General features: G+C 40.9%; 1 protein-coding gene across 7 annotated transcripts in view; it reads left to right on the forward strand.

Annotated features, from left to right (window-relative positions):
- Positions 1 to 24,538, forward strand: part of PLCL1 (phospholipase C like 1 (inactive)) — a 230,373-nt gene that overhangs the window by 72,151 nt on the left and 133,684 nt on the right. The gene's annotated exons all lie outside the window — the stretch shown is intronic.

The raw sequence follows: 24,538 nt of genomic DNA on the forward strand, positions 1-24,538 counted from the left end.
AAAAAGAAAACAAATGCTCTGCAATCTGAGAAGCGTTCTGCAAGTGATTGCTCCCCCTGTCTACTTCGATGAGAGAAGGCAAATTTCAAAAACAGCAGCATAATGTACTGTTCATGTTTAAACTATACCTTCAGGAATGCTTAAGGAATACATGTATCTCCACTTAAGTGTACCTTACGTGCAAAGACCTTGGGTAAAGTTCTCAAGTCAGGTCCTGAAAGTGTATTTCCTTGTATATAACTTTGTCTTTTGAAGCAAGGTCAGGATAGTGCTTAAATGTTAACAAAGCATCATAACTTTTTCCTAGCTTTACTCTCGGAACTGCTGAATTATTTTAATGCTTATGATTTTTTTTTCTTCTTGATAAGCACCTGATAAGGAAAACATCAGCTCAAATTGAAAGCTGGTGAGTATGTAAGCAATATTTAAAAAGAAAAAGCTCTTGCTGATGAGTAAAATTAGCAGTGGAGGGCTTCACTGTCTTGGCCTTCAGAGTGTGTGACTTCTGACCTTGCAGTTCAGAGAGCTCTAAACATTTCCTCAGCACTCTATTTTTAGTCAGCCTTCACCTATCAGCAGTCTAATCTACTGAAAAGGTCTTGATTATGATCTCAAGAAAGTCAGCATCCGTTTGTTTTCTCTTTCAGTTTGCTCACTGTGTGTGTAGGTCAGGCTTTGGATTCTCGCTGTTGTGAACAGTGTATTTGCATTGAGATTATGAAACTTCTGCATGCTGGGGAGGAAAAAAAAAGAAATGAGGCATCTAAACACAATTGCAAAGGGCTTCTCTGTCACTGCAGCATTAGGAGGATTGTTTGTGGCTCTCCTCAATCCCGTTGTCTCTAAAAAATAGTCTCAAATGAAGTTTCAGAGGTGAGCAGGTGGTAATTTTGCTCACGTGCTGCTTGTTTCCTATTTTATAGGCAGGAAACTGGTAAGAGCTTTAGTCTGAAGAATGCATAGAAAACATGCTGCTGAGTTCATTAAGTCATTGTTTGCTTCCAGAACTTTGGGAATCTCAGCTTTGTCTCCAGTGAGCATTGGTTTACCACACAGAATCAATATGAGACCTCAAAGCCACTATCACAGAGATAACTGGGGTGGCTATGATGGCAGCATATGAAAGTCAAGGTGATGCATGAACACAGCTTAATTCTTTGTTCACAATGGAGAATTTCACCCTGGAAGCAGAGCACTCTTCCCCTTAAGACTAGAGCCATTTCTTTTTAATGAGCTGGGAGCAAAAGTAAGGCTTATGTGTTACCTCCTTGCTATTTGCTCAGCACACCTCAGGGGAAGTGTATCCTCACAAGTATGTATTGTTTAGGTAAAATAGGGTTATTGTGAAGTTCTTACAGAATCATGTTTCAAAATAAGGAAATGTGCTTTCATTTTCACTTCTTAAGGCCCTAATAGTGGTTTGAGTAGAACCAAAATCAGTAGTATGAGTAAAAGATAAAAAGTGAAATCTCCACACGTTGTTATGGTGCTTTGGTATTGTGTGCATATTATGTGCAAAAAGCTAATTTTATTTTTCAGTCCAGGCACCTTGTATCATTCACCATTACTTAAATTAAGTCTCACTTATTGCTGGTAACAGAAATCTGGTAATTTTGCCAGAGTGATGCTGAACAGCTCATTTTTTCAGATTTACTCATTTGAATTTAATGTAGTTATTTCTTAAATTATTAAGAAGCCTGAGATATGCAAAGTTCTGTTTTTAAAACAGTGTTCATTAATGGACTTGCTTGCTCTTTGACTTAATGCAACTAATTAAATTGTTATTAGATTGCTAATGTGGAAGACAAAACTATCCTGGAGCACAGAAGTGCTTGAGGAGATCATAGACAAGCCATGCATACAAAGTTAAGGATACCTTGGGGACTTCAGTGCTTTGCAGGATGTGGCTGTTGTGATGCCGTGTCTTGAAATGAAGCAACACCAACAAAGCCAAAATTACTGAGAGCTTTCATCCTTACTTAAGGCCAGTAGGGATAGGATAATTGAATGTGGATGTTTCCTGGTTTGGGACTTGTTCTATGGATCTTTGGTAGTCACCAGGGTCTGAATTTGAGCAGCTGAGTGGGATTAGGTTGACTGTGAGCATTTATTTATACAGGGAAATAATTATCTCTCTTTCTGCGCTCACTGCACAGAAGAGCTGTGAGGAAGTCATGTGCCATTGCCTCCTCTGCTGAGACGGGGGACGATTTTGTGCAGTCAGTTCTATCAGCGTCAGTCTGCATTTCTGAAACTGTGCCAGGGTGTTAGGAAGTGGCTGCTGGGACCGTGCTTCCCTGTAAATCCTGCGCCCCTGCTTTCTTTAGAGGCATGAGGGAGCACCGAGCCCGCCTCTTCACAGCCTTCTTCACAGCTCTGGCCAACGCCAGGGAGCTCTAATGGCACACAGACTAGTGGGGGTGTTGCAGTGCTGCCTTGACTGGTTATCTCCCATATCCTGCTACATTTTCTTTCCACATAAGCAATAATAAATAATATCCCACTGTTGCTCCTTTAAACAACAACAAAACAAATGCCAAAACAACATAATTGTACTCTATTTCTCCCCGCATCTGGGAAGTGATCCTTTGGCAATGAGAAATTGATATGGTGGCAGCAGTAATCTCTTCTGTCATGTCTAAAGCTGCAGTGGCAGCAAGCTGTGAGTTCCTGCTCGTACCTTGAGTGGAGGTGAGCTCCTCTTGAGGAGAAGAGGAGAATGGTGGTGGGGGTCTACAAAGCCATCCCAAAATGGAAGTGAAGAAAACTTGATTTTCTTCTGTGTGGAGGAGAGGTAGCTAGCTGCTTTGGTGCAGGAGTCAGACTATTGCAGATTGCAGTTTGTTCTGAAATGCACTACAGCCATGCTACAATTTAAGTAGAAATTGATTATGGTGGATTAAGTGCTGATGTGGTATAAAGGCCACTTTTTTGGTGACTTTTCACAGAGTCGCAGAATCACAGAATTGTAGGGGTTGGAAGGGACCTCCAGAGATTGAGTCCAACCCCCCTGCCAAAGCAGGTTCCCTACAGCAGGTCGCACAGGTAGGCATCCAGGCAGGTCTTGAACATCTCCAGAGGAGGAGACTCCACGACCTCCTGGGCAGCCTGTTCCAGTGAACAGTGACTTTTACTTGCCCTAAATTGTGTTGTACACATAGGGCAGGAAAGCTATTTTGGAAGTTCTTCCTAATTATCAAGATGCAGAGTAAAGCCATTAAGAAACCTATTTACTTTTACTAATCTTTGTTGCTTTTACTAATTTATTATCCTTTAAAAGAGCTGGGATAGGAAAAACAGATGAATAGCAATGTGTTGAAGGGTTTTTTTTTCCTCATTCAAGGTGGAGAAAAGTGGTGAAACATTTAAGTTGTTCTCATAGACTCTTCTGGTTTTGTGTGTTTTTTTTTTTTTTTTTGTTTTTTTTGCAATAATGTTATCTCATTTTAATGTTTGTTCTTCCTCTAAGCTGTGTGAAAAATCCATATACAGCATAGGAAACTGATGGATACTCCTCAAGGGAATAGTTATGGCTACAATCAAACTGTTTCCAGATGTACGTTGTAAACAAATGAAAAACTTAAGATTTTCACCTGCTTCATCATTCTTTGATGGCATTATTGGCAGAAAACTTGTGGTGATAGCAGGGATAGAGGGATTCCCCATAGAGGAAGGAGTTTGAAAGCAGAGAAAGCATTGTGTCCTATCAGTTGCTGCATCAATCTTCTCTAGTTTTCCAAGCCATCCAGCCCCAACCATGGAAGTTCCTCAGGCTGATAGGATGAAGCAAATCATGGGAGAATTTAGTAGGGAAGTGAGGCTGTTTTCCCTCATGAACAGTGGAGTTCAGCTCTTCCTACTTGACTTAACATTTTGTTTCTGCTGAGAAGTACTGCTGTGTCTCCATGGGCCAGGGATCTACAGTGTTACACGATCAGCCTTGGGGCAAATTTGGTTTCTTGCTTTGCATTCTTGAAAGGAGAAAACAGAAGAGAGGCAGCTTTGCTTCCTCAAGCTGCCCAGAGTTGTGGACAGGCCACTGGAGCTCCATTCAAATGTGCTCCTCAAATTGGTGCCAGCTGTGCCAGGTTTCTGGGCAATGCAAGAGCCTCAGGGCAGAGCAGCACACCTGCTGCAGTTTGATTTCTGGATTCTTCTCTGCTGCAGAGGCTGAAGTGTTGGTATTTTGTTTGCAGCCTGGCAGAGACTGCGTGTGCATTAACAGATGATGGTTTAGGGCTGGTTCCAAACCCAAGTGCTGTAAATATCCTTACTACTTTTTGTGGCTCTATTTAAGGTATTTGAAGTAAGAGCATGGCCAAATCCAGTCAAAAATCCCTAATAAGCATTTCCAGCTCTGTTAAATGACTTGTGTCCTATTACTGTTCCAGTTTGTCTCTCTTCCTCGAGAGCAGAAATGTACCAAAAGATGAGTGGTGAGCAGCCCTTCTCAGCCTGCTGCTATGTTCTTTAAAACATGGGTAGGAAAGACATTGACTAAGCAGGTGTTATTTGTGGAAGTAGCTTAGAGGCATCAGAGCATGGGAAGGTAGGTAGTGATGTGATCCCAGCTTCACGTGTGCTTCTGCCTCTGTGACTGCATAGCTAGGGCTACTCACTGGCTATAGCACAGAGATGAACGTCTGGATGGAGATTGGCTATGTGGGCTGATGGCAGAGGCAGTGCCAGCTGAAGATTTGCAGCATGGTATTGGTATGTCTGCTGTTCAGACCTGGATGGTCACCATCAGACTGGATACTGAAAACAGCTTTTTTAAAAAGCCGTTGAGATAAAATCTCTTCTTTAAAAGGAACCCCTGCAGCTCCCATGAACAAAGTATTCCCTACACCTTATTGGGTGCAGTTTCCAATTTCTCTGATTGAACTGTGAATGAGAAAGAAAGCTTTTTGCTCATGTTTAATAGTTAGAGTTCATAAACATTTTTGTTTCATTAAAGGCTACTGAGAGAAACAGTGCAGCATTGTCACCTCTTGTAGTCTGTGATGTCATCCTATGTCTACCAAGGAAAACATTCAAGCCTCCCTTGTTGAACAGATTACTGTGGAGGCAATCAGCAGGAGCTGAGCTGGGCTGGTTTTGGTGGTGAGGAAGATGAATGGGAAATTGAGAATCCCTTTGTGGTTTCTTTGTTTGCCTCTCAAAATTGGAGGGACTGTTTGAATACTACATGCTTCCTAATGACTTCTGCTGTTGTTTTACCATCCCTCCCTGAGGATTTAAAATATTTAACTTGCTTAAAGGCTTCAGTTTGAGATCTCCTGGGTGGGAGAGCACTGACTGTTGGCAAGTTCCAGTGTAAAATTAGTTGTGAGTACCAGTGGGCTCCAGTGCACTGAAGCTGAACAGAACACTGAAAATGAGAATTCTGTAGATCGAAATAAGTTTGTTTGCAACCAGCAATGATAATTCACTGAGAACATAGCTAGTAAGCACTGCATCCAAAGGCAATAGGATTTAATTAATTAATGTAGTTAATTTGGGCTGGATTTTGAATGTATTCCTTCTTCCAGTGCACCATACCTTAAACTTGTACTTAAAAGATGTGGATCACTTTTCGTCAAAGTTGGATAAAAAGGTTTTTATAGTGTTTTTATTACAGCTGAGATAAAATCAGACACTTAAATAGGTATCTTAACCACTAATTAACATAAAGTACAAGAAGCTATAATTTAAACAATGTTAATCCTCAGGAAAGGGATTATTTTCTTTGCATTCAATCATTTGAACTTGGAAGCTTTTAAAACAAAGGATTAGAAGCGATGTTCTAGAAAAGCTAAAATTAAAGTTGACGTTGCTGCATAGGGCTTGCTTTTTCCTGGTCAGGATTACCAGGTGCTCATATTAATTCCACTTATTGCCTAAGCTTTATGTGACCCCCTCTTTAGAGGTGAAAGGTTAATCCACTAAAAAATTGCTCTGTGATGTATGCCATTCAATCTTGCAGAACAGGTTTGAGTTGTTGTATTCCATCACTCACATGGCATTAATAATAGAAAAGCACTATTTGAGGTATAGTGGAACTGTCTGATGCTGTGCCCCAATATCATATCATAGTATCGAGGTGCGTTTCTGTTTATTGAGAGCTGTGCTGGGAGTTCTCTCTGGCAGTGCTGAAAGCCTCTGCCAGGACTGTTTTGAGTCTTTAACAGCTCTCTGCACATTGCACTCTCTCTGGCTCTTTTCACTCCCTTGTGAGTTGGAAGAACATCCTGGAGTTTCTCACCTTACTGTTACCATTTAATTTGCTTTGCAAGATCTAGGAGAGAAGAGCTGCTGCTTCATCTGCCCTGTGAGCTGCTCTGCTCCTTGGCCTGCTGGGGGAACACAGTGCTGGGCTTCTCTTTATCTCCTATCAACATACAGCTCTCCCTGTATTAATGGACCATTAGTAAAGGGATGAAGCCTAGTACTCTGACAGCAATGAGGAAACAGCAGATGGAAAATTACGTGGGTAGTCACATCAGGGGCTATTGTGTGTGTACATTCTCATGCTCTCCATTACGCTCGCATACAATGTTTTTTGCTAAGACTCATGATTTATCCAGCATGCAAGAAGAACTTTCTATCTAATGATCAATAATTCAGTTTTTATTTTGGTCATTGCTGTGTGTGAGCCCCCCCAGGCTTTTTTTCTTGCCCCCACTACATATTATTGAAGCAATGGTTTTTAGGTTACTAAAAACTGGTGTAGAGGAAAGCTCTTATTGTGACACAATCACTATTTAATGTGATAAGAAGCAAGAAATACACAAACTACCTACTTAGAGTTTTCAAAGTTAGCAAAAACGTAGTATTTGCTGCAAATATGTGGTATTTCTTTAGTGCAAAAACTTGTTTTCAAATTGTTTGGCTGTGACAAAGTGAGGTATGTCAAAGTTTGACTTTGTCTTGTGTTTCCTCAAAGCATTTTGTGTTCTCTAAATAGCTTTTCTGTTTAGTATTGCAAAAGCTATTCTGACCTTGACTAGAAAGCTCAAGGAAGGGGGGGGGGGGAGGGAGGGAGGGGGAAGAAAAGTGTGACTGGTGACTGAAGAATGGAGACTTTCTAGCAGGTATATTGGATAACAGAATCCAGAGATTGAGATCACAAATTTGTCAGCTGTGCAGTGCCAGTGAGGTTTAAAAGAAAAGAGATTTTGTTCTAGGCATTAGCAGAGATGGATATGTAGGATTCAGGTGCTGCCATGTTTAATATTGATGAAACATCAACAGAAAATGGCATTCAAATTTGGTGCAGCTTGGTTTAAGAAAGAAGCAGATTGATTGAGGGTGTTTGAAAAAGATGTTCTTGAGGACTAAGTCCTAATCCTTGAGAAAAATGGGGAATCACAGAATCACCCGGGTTGGAAGGGACCTCAAGGATCATGTAGTTCCAACCCCCCTGCCTGGCAGGGCCACCAAACTGCTGGGAAGCTGCTGGGTTTCTTGCATTGCTTCTGTCTCAAGTCTGTTTGCTTCTGTCATACAGTGACCTGGGTGCTGGAAAGCTGCTGTTTAGCCAAGAATTGCATTTATTTTTTTTTTTTTTTCCCCCAGCAGTGGATGTTTATGAGAGATGAAACCACCTCCTCTGCTCACAGGAGCTTTGGGAGAAGTCTTGCAAGAGCTCTCACTGAATCACTAAATTTTTAAGGCACTGACCCTTTGGTGAGACCTGCAACAAGCATGTTGCTGTGAAGCATTTGAGAAGCCCAGTTTGGTGCCTGTCTTCACTGTACTGCTTGAGGTTGCTCACTGTGCAGTGCGTCCTCTAGCAGGCTGAATCGAAACTCTTCACTGAGTAAAGTCACACATTTGTGTGAACACATCAAAACTTTTCTTTGTGATCACAAGAGATCACACACACTGCGAATGTAAGTACCAAAATGGAACAAAATACACTAACGCATTTCTGCAGGCTATGATCTTGACAGCGATGTACAGTTGTTTTTTTCTTAACTCCTCTCCCAATCCTCAGAGTTGCAGATCCCACACATGGCCCAGCTCAGGAAAGGGTTTTAATATTGGTCCTAAGGATATTGTTATTCAAGACAGACCTTTTAACATTAGCCTAGTGTTAAACTCCGTGAGAATAAGACCTAATCCCCTACTTGACCTTTAGCCTGTTCTTTTCTATTCTCAATATGATGCTTTTTAAATTTAAGCCTGAGTGACTGGGAAAGGGGTGAGGCCTTCTGTAGAACCTGTCTGAGAGAGATATATATAATTTTTTCTGTAAGGAGGAAAAAGTAACCTTTAACAAGAAGGTTATTTATCCATTTCCTAGTTTAAGCTCAGTATTGCTTATGAAGTTAATAGAAGTGCCTGGTGGTACAGAACCCGCAGAGGTCACTGTGTTAATCAAAACACCTGCAGACAAATGTGCTTTGACTCTGGCCTGAAAATTCCCCTCCAAAATGCAAAAGCATGAGAGGGAGGCACTGGGCCTGGCTGGGCTGCCCTACGCCTGTGCTGTGCCCCGACTCCTCTGGGATCCAGTACTGCCGTAGGGCAGGATCCTCCATCTGCTTTCCTTCCAACCCTGTGCCCTGTCAGTATTTAGTCACTAACTATTCTGACTGGATTTCTGAGTTCAGCAGGACTCTGCTATGAACTGAGTGGTGTCTGGTGTGTTCCTGTTGTGGCTTAAGCTTAAACAGTGTTGGGGTTGTTGTTTTTTTTTTTTTTTTTTTTTTTTTAGTGCCCTCTATTGATAAATGGAAAGGATGCTCTGTTGTACCAATTTACTCTCAGCTAACTGCTAGTTAATTAGGTGTGTTAACAATTGGTCTCGTTGGGAATGCTCTCTGCTCTTTTAGCTCTCCTGCTATTTGAAATAAAAATAGAAGTATCTGTGATGAATTTATCTTCCATGTTTATTGTTTATACAGTATAGCTGCAGACTGTGCCTCAAATTTCCTACTGTGTTGTATACTCAATGAAGTGAAACAAAAGCGTGTAGCTGCACCGCTTCTACCATCCAGTGCTGTTGGGCTTTGAAGATGCAAATGATGGCAGTGCAGTTGTCACATTTTGATTAATGCACGCACCTGCCTGGAATCACTTTACTGCCTGTTCTTGCACTGCTTTCCTTTGACTTCAGAATCAAATACCTGAATTACAAATGATTGTACATTCAGGTGCGGAAACGTGGAGTTCCTAGAATGTGAACTGCCATGCTTGGTATTTCCAGTGTGGGAGAGTGAGCATTCAGTGCATTTTGCTCTGCTTCTGTCACCCGGGTGCCTTGTGTGAGCAGACAGGAGCCGTCCAAACAGATTAAGGAGCCCTTTCTATTTTTCATTGTTTTTATTCCTCAATAGGGAGGAGTAGGAAAAGAGAGGAAGAGGTAAGATGTATTTGAGAAGGTGGCAAATAAAGGCAGGCTGTCTAAGTGCTTTCTTTGTAGATGTACACAACTGAAGTGGTACAAGAAGCTTTTGGTCAGCGTGGTGGGCTTGGTGTCTCACCCATAGGCGCCCTGCTGTCTGAAATAAGGAGGTGCTCAGCAGGGTGCTGAAAGGGGATACCTGGTCTTGGTAGAGAGTCAACGTGATGGGGAACTTTGGAGAAGAGTCTGAGTAGCAAGGGAAAGAGGCAAATAGTCTGCCAAGTAGGAAGGAGTGTAAGGAGGGCAAAAGGAATGAAGGATAGTCTGTAAGGAGAGACTTAGCAAAGTGTGCTCTCTTGGGGAAAGAAAGGCACTATCCAAAAGAGAGGGGAAAAAAAAACTTGGTGATTGATGAATTAGTACCTCATGTTCCTTTTAGGTTCTACAGGTCTTTTGGGATGGAAATCCAGAGACAAATTGACTTGTTATGAAGAAGAGCATGAATGAATGAATGCACGGAACACTATCCAAACAATTTTCTTTTGAGAGGAGGAATGTGAGATGTGTTTGATACATAATCTTCAGATAAGACAGTTGCCAGTGAAGGTCTTGATAACCGTCTCACTAGTATGATCAGAAAACTGTGTGTTCCTCAGCCAGGAATAAATGAGACTTTTGCTCATTGAAGGGACCAGTAAGCCTACTAAGGCTGTGACAGACAGGCAATTAATGTCATTAGTGATTAATGTTTGATTGTGTTAGAAGCTGTATTTAATGACTAATAGTAATGTCAATGTATATTTATAAAAGTTAATGGCTGTAGGAGGATTTACAGGCTCAGGAGGAAATGGATTGCTTCCTGGTAAACACCGTGTTAATGCTGCTTTAGTCAGTGATATGTTGGTAAGTAGGCTGCATTGTTTACTTGTAAAAACAATGCAACTTCGAGGAATCGCCATGGACACGTTCCCCCAAAAGTAAACTGGATAAACAGAGCTGAAAGAGAACCTGAATTGTTTTGTGTGGTGTCTCCTGATAACACAAAACTAAATTCGTTTGTGTGTAATGATTTCTCATCTTTGTCATCTCAATGAAAATAAGCGTTAAAAGGGTCTATAAGAGTGAGCTGACTTTAAGTCAATCACTCCCAAGTGTTTTGCTGATCTATAGTGAAGAAAAGCCAAACACTCTTGTCTCTGCTTTCTCTGCCATACAGGCGCACATCATAATTTTCTCTACTCATTATTGAAATGATGCAAAAAGTGTTGGCTTCTTTCATGTAATTGAACTGCAGCTTTGCTGCTTTTACATCCTTTATATTATTCACATAAATATTATTCCTTCGTTGTGCTACACAAAATGAATACAATTATGCTTGTTTTGAATTGATTTGTTCAAAGCTGTCATTTAATAGTCAGCACTGGATTGTTGTCCAGGGGACCCAGAGCTTAGTTTAAATGAAAATTCCTGATAAACATAGCTCTGCAAGAAAAGGAGATGAGGACAGTATTTGGTTTGCCCATTTCTTTAGCTGTTCAATACACACCTTGTATCCTAGACAAAAGCAGTGTCTCCAGACACGTCTGTTTAGTATAGCTTGGAGGAACAGGGTTTATATTACAGACAGATGCATCACCTTTTTAGCATTTAGGTTTAAGAACTTAATAAATACATAACAGTCTAAGACTTGAGAGTAGTGCTGGGTTTGAGATTGTACAGGAAGCTGAAATAGATACAGACTGCACATAGTTGATTATACTTGCAGTTACTTTTCTGAGCTTTGTCAGGCAGCATGGCCATCCTCCTCTGCCTCCTTCCTGGAAGTTGCACCGTAGCAGTACTGACAGACAGTTGATTTCTTTTAAACTTCTGTGATGCGGTCTCATCTAACACATTTCCTCAGGAACTGCTTCCCAGGGAAAAGTGTTCAGGCTTAGCGTGCACTAGTGCATGGGGAGCACAGTGCAAGTCTTTTGAGCTCTTCCAAGAAGCTTAGCTGATCTTGGGTAAGTTGCTTGCTTACTTCTTTTTTTTTTTCCTCTTCTGCTCTTAGTCCTTATTTAGTTGGGATGGTATATTTTACTGAGCGCGATGGAAAGCTACTCTTATATCGGTCATCTGAGTATTATCTCAACACAAATGATAGTTTTTGTTCTCTTGGAGAATGTTGATAGTGAAACAGGCATTTTCTTGCTTTCCTTATTACTTTTTTTAAACCACTGCTTCTCTCATTAGGCTTTCCTGTTTGTTTTGCATCAGAAAATATCTGCTTTGTGTAAATACCTGGTACTTTTAGTTGTTGACCAAAGTGGGGAGATGGAAGAGGGAGAAAAGTCAGATTGGGATGATCTGCAAAATATTCAAAGCTTTTTTGATGAAATGAAGGACAACTGAGTTTTCTATTGTTTCAAACATAATGTTTCTGATACGTCAAAATAGTTTATTCTGATGTTTCTGAAGCTAGCTGCGTTGACATCTGCCAAATGTGTTGGTTTCCCTTAGAAAGGAAGCATGCAGTTCTCAAAACAGGGCCGTGAGCTGGTTCCCCTTTGCACAAGATGAGGGCATCACACAGGGATTTCATTGCTGATGAAGGGCTGTGGACCAGGTCTTGCTGCTGCTGCAGGTCATGTGTGTGACATAACTTGCTTCTGGCAGTATCTGGTAACTCATCCTGTTAACACATAGCTGGTGGTGAGTGTATTCCAGTGCTGGCAAACCATCGTTTCTAGCTTAATTCCTTAGGTAGCCGTGCCCTTTTAACATGAATTTAGAAGCATCTTCCTGTGAAATGGGAAACCAAAATTTGTAGTTCTTCAGCTGTTTCAGAGCATGGAATCAAGACCTCAAGAATTACTCGTGTGGGGGCCTGCAGTGATGTGAACAGAATAGTGTGGCTCCCCTGTGGCATGGGGAGGCAGCTGGTAAAAGGGAACAGTTGTTTGCAGATGTAATATTTTGGGTTGGGTGATGGATCATTATCAGAGCTTGAAAAACTTAATCTGGAAGTGTCAGTGTAGCTCATTCTGGAACTGATGGAATAGACAGCTAAGAGTGTTTTTTTTATTGTTGTTTTTGACCACGTTTTGCTGAACCTGAACCAGAAATATCCCAACAGTTTGAGAAACATTGTTTCACTTGTAGTGGCCAAAGTAATTGTCAAAATTCACCTGAATGTACCCTGTTGTTTGGATTAGCCTGAAGAACCAATCCTGGCAAAATGAATTGTTGAAAACAAAAGCTGAAGTATTTTAATTAAGTGTGGTTCTGACCTCATAGGTTGATGTTAGCTGTCTCTTTCACCACTATGTATTCCCTAAATGAATTCAGTGGTTATGTGAACCCACATGTAGTAAGACCTTTCTCTCAGCGTAAAGCTTTGTGACAGTTGGAAATATTTCGTTGCCATTGCATTTCCTTATTAGCAGTAAACAGGATGCAGTACTTACTGAAGGCTGTGACAGTGAAGAACGGATTATTCACAAAGTAGGTGAAAGTGAGCAATTACAAATATGAACTGGGAATTACATTTATGCTGTTGGCTGTGAAATATGAAAGTTCACTTGTTTAATAAATATTAATTTGACACAGGCTTAGCATTTAATAAGTGGAATTGCTCAAGCTTTATTATATCTAGATAGCCTTGGGCAGTAATTCTGCCTGATGCTATTTAACCCCAGAGATGGGTGGGTATGAAAGGATTTTAAGGTCTAAGTTGTACGAGGGTTGAGTAGGAATCTAGTTGGGGTTCAAAGTGTATGAAGTAGAGGTAAACTTTTCTCTATGCTTATGTAAATGAATTCAAAGCCCCTACTGAACAAAAAGGAGATGCAACATCAATTCTAAATTTACTCAAATACCTTCAAGGCACTGTTGCCCCAACTTTGAAAGCGCCCATGTGCAAGGCACGGGCTTGGTTTTACTGTAGCACAAAATGTATTAACTAAGGGTCCAGTTTGACTCAGAGGAGACTTTTTGATTCTTTGACCGCTTGAAAGTAATTTTCTAGCCTATTGCTTTTGTTTTATACTGGATGCTATTCTACAAGTCATAACTACTGGTTATTTAAGTTGCTGCAAACAGTTCCCACTATAAGATGGGCTGTGTAATAAATGATAATATTTTGCTGTCTGCTGGAGAGTGTGTCAGATGGTTGGTAGCACTAATGGGTTGCTGAAAGAGGACCTGAGAGTATTTAAGCAATGTTAAGATGAGTTACTTTTGTGTCTTTAATCATTTTTGTGTGCAAAACAATCCCAGTACATGAGCTGGCATAAATGTCTTGGGCAAAGAGAAATGATAAAAACAAGAAACAAAAGACAGAATAAAAGTGTTTATCTGTATTATCATGTTTTCAGTATTCAGAGTATTCCAGAAGCATCGGTCTTCATAAGCTTTGGGGAACAGATCGGAGTAATTCTCATTTTAGAGGAAAGGAATGCTGTTCTGTCCTATCTGATTGTTCCCTTGTTATGAGCAGCAAAACAAAGCAACTTCAAAGATATTCTTTTCTGCTGGAAAGAAAGGATGTCTGGAGAAGCTGTGCTCATCTGTGAAAATCTTTCTCTTCTGGCAGCTTCCAAACTCCATTTGACACGGTATTTTTCCTGGCCATATTGTGCTGCAGGTGCTTTTCTGCTCTTGACTGCAGCAGAGGCTGCTGTCATTTCCCCTTTCTTTCTGGACATTCTCAGAGACCACAGTACCGCCACAGAGTGGTTCTTGAGCGCATTGATGAGGGCTGGTGATTTTTGTGGTATGCCTCATCCGATCTTCTGTCTCTGATTGGAAGAGCTTTGGTCTTGCAGTGGTAGTTACTGTTGTTAGGGTGGCTTTTTTCATTTGATTTTATTTTTCCACAGAAGGCACACTGTGAGTATTCCTGAGTGAAACTGAAGTTTGCTTGGAAGTATCTGTTGCATTAGAATAGATTTTCCTTTGGTGCAGTAGCTTCCCACTCTGACAAGATGTCAGATTTCCAGCAGGATAAGAGAGATTTCGAAAGGGGTTTTGTTAGTACTGCTGTGAAGTGCAGGCCTTGGTCTGGGCTGAAATCTGTTTGCAGTTGGGATCTCTATAATTTTGAATGAAGTCAACAATTCATCTTTGTCTCCTTGTTAGATCAGTCTAAGGATGTCCTGTTTTTCCTGAAAAAAGAATATTTCAATAGAGGGGAATTCTTCCAGAGTTGTTCGTTCTTCACCCTTTGTTTCCTTTGTTGCTTTCACTTGCCACATTATTTCATGGTATTCTTCAGGTCATATGTTGGTTGTCACAGCAGTGATTGTAATCTTTGTAAAATAACAACATGATTTAATTTCTTGACAGCAGGAAGAGAAAATAGATCAGGCTGTTGATATGCAATATCATAAGCAGATCTTGGCAGGAAAGTTGTACAGATGAGAGATCTAACAAAAACCAGACTTCTTTTTATGTGGAGTTTTTAACCCAGTTTTGGATTACTGAAGTTTAAGGCTGTTCAGAGCTGTTGTTTACTGGTCTGTTTGAAAGCTGTGCATCCATTTCAAGGCACTCGGTGCTAAATTTTCTCAGGCTCCCCTTCCTCCCTTGCCTCCCCTTCCCTCCTCCCCCCCAAATTGAATTTCCTGCAATGTTCCTTGGTAACTATTTTAGTTTGACATTTTAATTGTAGCCCAGAGGCCTCAACGCCACTTTAAACTAGGTACCTATATATAGCAGAGAACTGTCTTTAGTCCCAGGAACTTGCTGTCAAAGAGAGCAGACAAGGCAGATGTTTGAAGTAAGATGTATCAGCGGTATGGGAGGAAGGCAGAGGTGTTTGCGGTGTGGAACTCTGCAGTCTGAATTAAGCTGTATTCTCACTGCGGAGAGAGAAGTTCTTTAGAGATGCCTTTTGAGCAGGTGATGCAGTCGCCGGAGCTCTGCACGCAGATTGCTGGTGGGATGGGGGAGGCTGTAGAGAGCTGCCCAGGCTTCAGGCTGAACAGAGCAGTTCCAGGGAGCCTGTCGTGCCCTGGGTCTGCCAGGCATCCTGGCTGAGGGGATAGAAGCATGCTTCTCTCCAGCAGTAACCCACGGCTCATACGTACAGAGCTTTTTGGTGTTCTAACTGCTCTTTGAAGAATGTGCTTTCAGAGAACGTGGGTGTTGCAGAGAGGGGCCAGCTTAACAAAATAAATCCAAGTCAAATACAGTTAGCTTGTGAACCAAGGTCGCTTCAGCTGCGCACAGACTGAAAACTCTCCATACTGCCTTGTAATGTAACTAATTACTACTTCATGGAACAGATGCTCCTCTTGTTACAGATAAAATGGTTTAAAATTTTAGTTTTCCTGTGAGCAGTCTGTTCACTGTACAGGGCAAAGCTGCACCTACCAAAAGGCAAGTGTACCTGAAAATGAGCTGCTTTAAAGCTGTGCTCCAGTTGTATGAAGTCTCTCAGGACTTTAGCCCTTCTGGTCCCATTTTCTTCTTGCTGGGCCCTATCTCAGACTAAAGTTATTTTGTAAAGTTCTTTAGTATTATTGTTTGTTTTTTTTTGTTTTTTTTTTTTTTTGAAGATCCCCAAATAACTCAATCTTGTGTGAATGCACAGGAGAGGTAACAGCTGCACATGGCTGCATGTGAAGGATCCTTCTAGCTTTCCCTGAACGTTTCTAGCAGGCTGGGAATGCCTGAGGGGCATCCAACAAATACAGCCCCGTTTTAGCTTCTAAATTTGTAAGCTTTTGTGACTTCTAAGGTACAACAGCTGGGAATGTTGTTTTTTTCATCAAAACCCTGGGGGATGTTCCTCTAGCAAGATAAGAAATGCAACAATAGGAACTTTACTATGAGATTGCAAGTAAGGACAAACCATTTGCACTGTCATTGAAAGCAGCTACTGAATGGAGTCCTGAATGCTCTCCTTACTTGGTGTACCTTTAAATAAAAACTATGTGTCTGTTCTGAACAAATGTCACCCTGCAGGAGAGCACGCTTTTGCTGCTTGCGGTTCCCTTGTGGAGCCAGGGGAGCACAGTGCAGATTAGAAGGTTTCTGTTTTGTTATAAAGTCTAATAATGTTTTCTTTTTTGTTTTCATTTAAGGGAGAAAATGTTTTAGAACTGGCTGAGCTGTATCTTGAGGGACAATAGCAAGTCTTTTTGCATGTTCCCCTCAGCTGCAGAATGCAGTTGGTTGGTGGTCTCTGCTTGTCCTAGGTGCTAGTGCTACTGATCTCTGAGAACGCTGCAGAGCAACAGTTAGTGCAAGGATCCCAAATCCCAACAAAATGTGTAGCTTGGTCTTTGACCAATTGTTGTAAAAGGAAACATCACAGGAACGTGAGCAGGCTATACTCCAAAATGCCTGCTTTCCCTGTTTCTTTATCACATACTTTGAATGCTGAACTTATATTTTGCTTTAGCATATTGGGTTGTTTTCTGGTTTTGCTTCCCCTCCTACCTCCTCTAAGTCTGAATTCATTTTAGGTAAATGATGTTTTAGCAGAAAAGTTTAAACTAGAAGGTATTGAGAGGTAAATGTGGATAAACTGTAGTGATGTTTCATCATAGGCATGTGCCACTGAAATGTAAGAGATGTCAACTACTTGTTCTTTTCATAGCACCACTATTCAAATGTTAGAGTGATAACATCAATTACTGTGAGCGAATGTAACTGATAGTTTACTTTCATTTTTCTGAGTTGCAGACACAGGTGGCAACAGTGGGGTAATTCCTTGTTTGGAATTCACTGGAAAGGTGTAGAAATAGCCATAACTGCATGTTCTTCTGGAATCCACAAATGACATTTATACTTGGTCTTTTTCATGAGCTGTTTAGGATAGGCATGACTGAACCTGAGGTACAGTGTGGCTCAGAAGTGGGCCCGTTATCTCTAGCTTGGAAGTTCAAATTCAACCAGTCTGAAAGTCTGTTTTCAAACATGGTAAGCTGGATATTTCGTGTACTCATGCTGCTAAATTATTGACTTCCAGCAGGGCTCCTATGTATGCAGAAGAGGGCTGAGGGTAGCTGGGGGCACTGAGCAGTTTGTTTCTCTTCATTCTTCAAATCCATTAGTATGAGAATGAGGTTGGAGCAGTGTTTTGTTTTACGCTGTTGTATCAGTGTGTCTTGGTACCACCCAGTTAGAGCCTAGCAGCTACAGGAGAGCAGCAGGCTCTATCTGTAACTATGTTCATCTCATCTTTGTTTTGACAAAGTAGCAGTGCGGTGTCTTCACTATAACCAAAAGTGGGTTTTTTTTTTTGCCTTCCAAGTTGTACAGCTCTGCTTGCCAACCTCCAGATTAATTTTAAGTCTGAATATTAAATCTCCTTACAAGGGTATCCCTCTTCAGATAAATTACTGAAGTACTGTGTCAGTGGATGAAGCTTTTATTTTTCTTCCCAGATATGGATTTTTGTGTGTGTGTGTGGCAGTTAGTTCTGCCACCTCTCAGTATACTCTTACTCCCACGAAGATAAATATAAAACCAGTAGAAATAAAAGTATGAATGTAACTGTTTAAGCTTCTGTTTAAGCTTTAATTTAACAATTAAAATAACAAGGGGAACCAATTAAAATAAGCACTTATTTTTCTTCCAATTATGGCTAGATAAAACTTCTGGCAGTTTAAGCAGTAGGGGAAACTACAGCATTGACTTTAACCACTTATCCATCAAGTAAGGGCCTTGTCCTTAGGACTGATTTCACCAACTGCTAGGTTTTCATCTCTAGGTATTCATGAAAGGAGAGTGTTTGCATTTGGTGATGCATTTGTGATTCCAGCATTAGTTCTCTTTTTCCTCCTTTTGATTGCAAATGTAGCTCCTTTAAAATAGAATCCAATTAAAATAATGTTGGTGCACTAGTCAAATAAAACCTCGTGCTTAGTCAGTAATCAGTTTAAATTGTAGTGAGTGGATTAATTCAATTATTTCAATTTAGTAGTCAAGAAAACAGTCGTTTCTATTTCTCACTATGAATATGATGCTATTTGTTTATTAGTGGGTTTGCATTATTGCAAGTTCTAGCATTCCCCATTTTAAACCAATGTGCAATGGTAGAAGTGCAGCTACCTTAAAAATTAAGAACAAAAAAAATCCAATAATATAATAAAAATAAAGTTCTGTATGGATGAAATTTTAAAAATTGAAGTGCCAAATGATAATAGCTGTTCTCTTTGTTTTGCTGCTTTTATAGGATATAGGTAAGAAAATGGGCTTGAACATTCATTCACTCAGCTATGAAACAAAACTGCCCTTCCAAAAACAAAAAAACAACCCAACAAAGAAACACAAAAGCCCACTACCAGAAAAAAAAAAACCACCTACTTGCAAGAGACTTTCTGGATATTGCTGCTGCTTGTGGGAGTAGAGGACGGCAGTTGCAAATACCTATTAGATAATCCATATTTTGAACATGAAATGGAAACATTAGTGTTGACATCTTTTTGCATTTTGAAAAACAGATCAGTGGGAAAGTGGCGTGAATCATGCCTGCAATTTGTCTGATTTAAACTTGTGTTAATGTAACTGAGAATCAAGGAGGCAGGGATTTACATGGATCAGAAGGCCTGCTATCATAGAGCTGAAAAATGGTGTTGAGATTAAAAAAAAAAAAAGAGCTTACCCAGTGCTGATTGAGCAGTGAAAGGCTTACTGACTTATCAGAGACATCAAATAAGTGTTCACTTGCTTTTTAATTTATTGCCAGGCTGATGAGCTACAGGGCCTCTTCCTCAAAGCACGCGGCCCATAAGAGCAGTCCCAGAGCTGAGCAGTACCAGGCTCAGGCAGCAGTCCCCCCCCATCTGATATGAAACTGGTTGGTCAGAAGCACCAGTGAGCCAGGGCTGTAAAATACAGGCTGCTCCAGGAGGGGCACTAAGCTCTGAGACAGTACCCAGGTTATCACTGAAACGCCAGACTTGGCAAAGGGGTTGGCATCTATCCTTGTCATGTATTTGCACCGAGAGCAAGCTCAGAATGGCAGGCTTTAGCAACTGTACATGTGCTAGAGAAAGCCAAGGGATGAAGTGCTCAGACCTTAGTTAAGATGTGAGCACTGAAGTAGAACCCAGCTCTGCTGTAGGGGAAAAAAAAAGGAAAGCATTTTTCTGCATTTTTCAATACCAGTAGATTACCAATACTTCGGTTTAATTTAGGAAGATAACGTCATCCCTTAAATGTCTTAATTAGAAAAACTTGTTAATAGGAAGGTATTTTTTCTAGAACTGTATTTGCTGATTTGAAGCAAAGTAGTGGGAGATAGACAGGCGAGCCTTCTTCTGCAGATGACATGGCATGCTGCAGCAGCGACAGCAGCCACCTTTATGTTGTACCAATGCTGAGTCTGCACCTTGAACCTAGGATTAACCATGCCTGGAAGAGAGCTGTAGAGCCAAAATGTCACAGGTAATCCTGTCACTGCATTTCATCTGCAAGTTAGTCTTGTCTGCCACGACTGCCCACGATGGTTCTGGGAGAAGATAAAGCAAAGAATTTTCTCGGCAATGTGTGTGTGCCACTCACTTGTGTATGCAGAGTTCTGTGCCAAATTATTTTTCTCTGGAGTGCAGTTTCTGACAGGCTATTTGGTACATATTTAATTAAGGATTAGAAGGTAAAGGAATTGTCTTTGAAAAACCTTAAGCAAGTAGAAAACACCTTTGAGGTGCATTCCTATTGTTTTCTTCTTTGATCTCCAGATGTGACAGTTATTTTTATTCCTGTCTGTAGTTTTGTGCTTATTTTTAATGTTTTAAGGAGGAACACTGTTTTACATGTAATAAACAATGAACCTGTGGTGATAACAATGGTTTGCTCTGGAATTAGGAAACTTGTTCAAGGAATAAGGTGATGAAAGTGTGCTTGTACTCCTGGAGAATTCTTGCTCTGTAGCCGCCACTTGCAGTAGTGAGTTTGTTTTGCATCCTGCTCCTTCTCCAGGATTTCAGCCTTAATGACAGTGGCTAAGTGTAAAATATTTCAATTTTTTTTTGTCAGGCAAGTTATTCCCAGTGGTGAGAGAGGAGAGTTACAGAAAGATCCAAATTCCTATGTGCAGTTAAAAGATGGGGGAGTTTGCTACTGCTGCCCCTTTCCATTTGCTTCATGGATCTGCCGTAAGCCACACTTGTAGCATAATTTTTAAACGTGAAAGAATTTAGTGAAACAGTTTACCATGAAGACTCACTTCTGTAAATAATCCCAGAAACCAGACTGCCAAAATGAAACCTGACGATTGTTTCAATCCAAACAAAGTGTGTGCTGTGGAAATCAGCTGTCTCAGAGAAGGAAATGGAGCTGACATCCACACTGCTAAAAGCATCAGAAGGCGTTATGCTTTGTGCAAACACACAGTGCCTTCACTCTGCTTGGAACTGCCTTGGACTAGCTGTGGACCCAGGTAAATATTGCTGTCAGGATTACACTTAAGCCATATTTTCAAATTTTTCAGCTTGAGGGCTACATTTTTATAAGTAGAAACTAGGATTTATATATATATATATATATATATATATATATATATATATATATATATATATATTTTTTTTTTTTTTTTTTTAAATATATATATTTTTTAAGTCATCACATGTCCTTGAGCTGCGCTTTAGATTTTGTCCTCCTGCATTCAATTTTTAGTTCTTTGTGGTGTGATTTCTTTCCTATTTGGGCTAAGAGTGAAATAGACTAAGAATATTTTCAGTAACGCTCCTCTTACAAAGAATGCAGTTCACTTTGTGTGCAGTGCTTAAAAGCCAGTAAATAGCCACGGCTTTTCTTTGAGACAGCAGAATGCAGCAGTGGGGGCTGTTCACCCTGAATTATAGCACAGACTGCAGGACTTGATAGGAAAGCACTGTGTGGGAGCAAGATAAAATTACGTCCTCGGGATTATGCTAAAAATACATTTATGAAAACTGTGTTTTCATGGCGCGATTTGATTTAACCTGTCCTTGAAGTCATCACACCTCTTTTTGCTTCGTACTGTTTTATCGTGCTCCACAGATGGTGTATGGGGAAAATAAAGCGCAGTGATAATGGTCAGTGTCTGGTGTATTTGTAGCTGTGCGAGCAGCAGTTGCACACTGTGTTTATAACCTCAGGCACTGCATGATTTTTATATTTATCCTTGCTTGTCAGACCAGGCTTCCCACTGGGTGCGAGGGCCTTTTAGGACTCCTATCTTAGGAGCAACAGAGAATATGGTGTCTGTTTTTAGGAATACCCGGCTGGAGCATTGCCTCTGTATCAGTTTTTAGAAATGACAGCTGGCTCAAAGTTAGGTTGTTAGGAAAACCAACATTCACATAGTGAAGCACTTGAAAGTAAACATAGCTTTTGTACCTCATATAAATAAAGAAGAATTTGGAGTAGTTGCTGCTTGGGGCTTGATGTGATTCATCTTGGTCACAAATCAAGGGATAAGGATGGCTTGCTTTTTTTTTAGTATATTATGCTCAGGTTATGAAATCCTCAGGATCTTTGTTAGTTTATTTATTAATGTGTAATTGTAATCCAGTATGTAACTCAGTAGCCATCTACTCTGGGAGAGGAAGGAGAAATCCAGGTGTCGCTCTGGCTTTTTATCATTGGCTTATCCTGTATATTCAGATTGTATTGTTTTTCTTGGCTAGAAATGAATCATCTCATTTTTAAAAATGCATTTTCAAATTCAACTCAGCCTCGAATGGAATAATTCTCAGTAAAAAGAAGGATTCAGTCCCCTCAATTTTGTATGTTGTTGCTGTTAGAACCTGGCCTACCTAAGAGCAGGGGAAAAAAACAAAACTGGAAGTTTGTTTTGAAGTGAGTTTGTTGTAAAGATTGTTTCCGGCTGACTGTATTGATGCATCTTTGTCTCTTTTGGGCTTTGTGTACCAACACTGTGAGCTGAAGCATTAGAGACGCATTTAATGTTTTACTGTGCACCTTCTTCTGTTAGAGATGTTTAAAAAAATATATATATTATTTTCTTGTAAGCGTAGCAAATAGTTTGCTGTCTCTGCAAGGAGAGCTCTGCTGCTGTTTAATTACTATTGCAGTGCTATTAGGAAAAAAAAAGAATTTGATTGTTCATCTCTTTCCCAGTTCGATTTTCAGTGACTCCATTTTTGTTTCTTTTCCCACCTCACCCAGTAACCATGAAGCAGTCAATCTTCTATGAAAAGAAAACTAAAGATTGATTAAAGGCAACAACTTTACCAAGACTTCTTATGAGAGGCCATCATAAAGTTGAAATGGTCTTTACTTTAATGCCCTGCATCCACTGAAGTTATTCTCTTAAATAAGAAAATGGCTTATTACTGTCAACGTTTGTCATGCATGGTGAGAGGGTATGAATTTAGAAGAGTCCATGTGGGTGAAGGTTGTGATGCAGGATTCCCAGCACTATGCTGCTCATGAGAAATGTATTCAACAAGTTTCAAAATGTTGTCCCAGGGTGAATAGAATACGTATTAAGTGGGGATGGAAACAGGCCTTTCAGACTTCTCTTCTTGATCATTGAGCTGTGGTATTTTGTTTTCCCTTAAGCACTGTCTGTCTGGTCTGCTGTGACAAGGGCTGGAGTAGGGGCTGGTGAAAAACAGGAGCAAATAGGCTGGAACTGCTGAAGCTAGTGAGTGCTTGTGTGTTCGGCTTGCGATTCTCTGGAGCACTGTATACTTGAGTGAAGAAACATGCATGGCAGCACATGCTCTGCCCCGCTTAAAAGGAGGGTGATGATCCTCCTTCCTTTCCTTTCTCACAGGGTGAGGTAATACTCTAGGGGCTGTTTACTACTGACCCCATGGAGTTTGGGGTTCTTGGGGGGGAGGGTGGAGAAAAGAAGCTATTGTGGTACATCTGAGCTTGCATCCAGGGTCTAGCACCTGGGTCCTCCTGCCACCTTCCACCTGTCACTTTGAGCACCCAATTTGGGATGGAAATGATCCAGGCTTTGAGTCATCTCTGGAGTGGCCTGGGCTGCCAGCTGAGATGGCAACGGGGGCTGAGGGGCTGGCAGTGGGAAGAGCTGAGCCAGAACAGGGAGCAGCAGATGAGAGGAGATGGTGAGCCTTCCCAGAAGGACAGCAAGTTGGGGTGAGGGATGGCGCCTGTTCCCATTGCCTCCTTTTTGTTTCTTTGCTGAATGGGGAACTCTGCATAGACCAGATAGCAACCAAGGTAGCTTGTTGATCAGGTTACCAGACTTGGACTACTCCTAAGGGATCTGTGAATAGTAAAAACAAGTTTTCTGTGAAAAGGCTTCAAGTACGTTTCAGAGTACTTCATACTGCTAATGGAGAAGGCGTAGGAGGAGTAGAAGTTGAGAAAAGTTTGAAAACCCCTATTTATACAAAGTTGTTCTTGGTACTTTATCAGCATCCAGTTCCCTTTTATGCTTTAATTAGGCACATGTCTGGGAGAAGAGTGCATATGCCATTTCTGCTTGCTCTTGCTACTCGTTGTCTGACTGAATCTTTTCCTCTTGCTGATGGGCTGAAGGTGGCATGTGCCAGGATGCAATCAGGTTTTGTTTCACTGGAATGAAAGACCTGACTCAGCGCTTCTGTTTCTAGTGATGTTTGTTATCTCTGCCTCCTCCAAGGCATCTGGTTTATGCTCTGAGCAATGTGGTGGCTCAGACTTCTTCACTGTGCTACTTAATTTAGCATTTAACATGTTTTTGTGCACCTATGTTGAACAGTAACTTGTTAGGCGGGCAGGCTAATTGTGTTTGTGGCTGCTAGTGCTCTTCACTTCCTTGTAGAATGTGTCATTCAAATGCTACAGTAAATGTAGAAAAGAGGTCTGAATTTGAATTCCGATGCATTTCCTCACTCTCACATCCTACACCTTTAGAGATTTCAGTTTTGTCTGAAGTCATTATTTCTTACAAACTACAGTTACTCATACCAGATAAGTGATGTTACAGTGTGGCTGCTTTCATGGCTCTGCCCTAATCCTCTCCACTCAGATGGTGCACATGGTGGTGCAGCTCCTCACATCAGAGGTAGTTCCTGGCTCTTTGCACTGCAGGAGGAAATACCCTGGGAGCACTTCTGTGTGTGATGTTCCAGAGAAACTGCATGCTTCTCTGGGACTTACCTTAGATGTTTTGCAATATCAGTTCTTGTTCCTAAATCTTAACGAATCCTGGGGTGATGCTCACTACCTGCTTTGTATTGCAACAGGAGAGTTAAAGGCAACTTTTTTTTTTGAGAAACGCATCCTTTTGAGAGAGAAGGATTA

Source organism: Lagopus muta, chromosome 8 (assembly GCF_023343835.1).
Source record: "Lagopus muta isolate bLagMut1 chromosome 8, bLagMut1 primary, whole genome shotgun sequence".
NCBI classification, from domain to species: Eukaryota; Metazoa; Chordata; class Aves; order Galliformes; family Phasianidae; genus Lagopus; species Lagopus muta.